Source organism: Dipodomys ordii, unplaced genomic scaffold (genome assembly GCF_000151885.1).
Source record: "Dipodomys ordii isolate 6190 unplaced genomic scaffold, Dord_2.0 Scaffold27, whole genome shotgun sequence".
In the NCBI taxonomy this organism is placed as follows: domain Eukaryota; kingdom Metazoa; phylum Chordata; class Mammalia; order Rodentia; family Heteromyidae; genus Dipodomys; species Dipodomys ordii.
The window spans coordinates 766,038-767,076 of NW_012267243.1; positions in this window are offsets into that span (position 1 = coordinate 766,038).

A 1,039-nucleotide genomic window follows, 5' to 3' on the forward strand; every position below is an offset into this window, starting at 1 on the left:
GCCAGTTCAGCACAGGGGCAGAGGAACCCTTACAAGAGAGGGTTGAGAGGCATACCTCCTTGAACAAACAGATGATGCTTTGTTAAATTGCAAATTAGTGCATTAATTATTTAATTAAATATGTAACCTAAAATTAAAGTAAGTAAGGGAAACGGGTGGGTGGGTTGAGCGGATGGATTAGACTGTTGTTGAAAAGAGTGACATGGATCAAGATGCACTGTATTTATTAATTACTTTGGTGAGGCTGGGAAGTGGCTAAGTGGTAAAGTGCTTGCCTAGCATACATGAAGCCCTGGGATCGATTCCTCGGAATCACATACACGGAAAAAGCCAGAAGTGGCACTGTGACTCAAGGAGTAGAGTGCTAGCCTTGAGAGCAGAGAGGTTTGGGGACAGAGCCCAGGCCCTGAATTCAAACTTCAGGATGGGCAAAAACAAAAATTTGAAAAACCCCACAAAACAACAACAACAAAAACAAAACAACAACAAAAAACCCTGCTTTGGTGAATGTAAATTCCTTTATACAACTAATTAAAATAATTAAAATTATTTTTAAAAGAATTAACAATAGAGACAAATGAGGAGAAGGGAGGAATGGAGAAAACAGTCAAGATTTCAATGTATTCTATAAAACGAAGAAGTGAAGTAGGAGGTGCGTTAGGAGGGATAGGTGAACATGTTGAAATTAGAAGCCAAGCAAAATGCATTGTATTCACAAACTGCCTTGTGAAATGACAACCTCTTTGCGTACTGCTTAAAGATAATTTAACAAATGAAAGTTAAATGAAGTCAGAAAAGTAACATAAAAGTCACTGGATCAGGTGTCTGAGACCTTGGAGAGAAAAAGCCCAGGCTCTGTGGAGGAGATGTTTTCAAATCTGAACAGTTCTCCCCCCACCTCCATTTTTTAATCAATTAAAACCATGTAAAGTGTACAAAGTGGCCGGGCGCTGGTGGCTCACGCCTGTAATCCTAGCTACTCAGGAGGCTGAGATCTGAGGATCTCGGTTCAAAGCCAGCCCGGGCAGGAGAGACCATG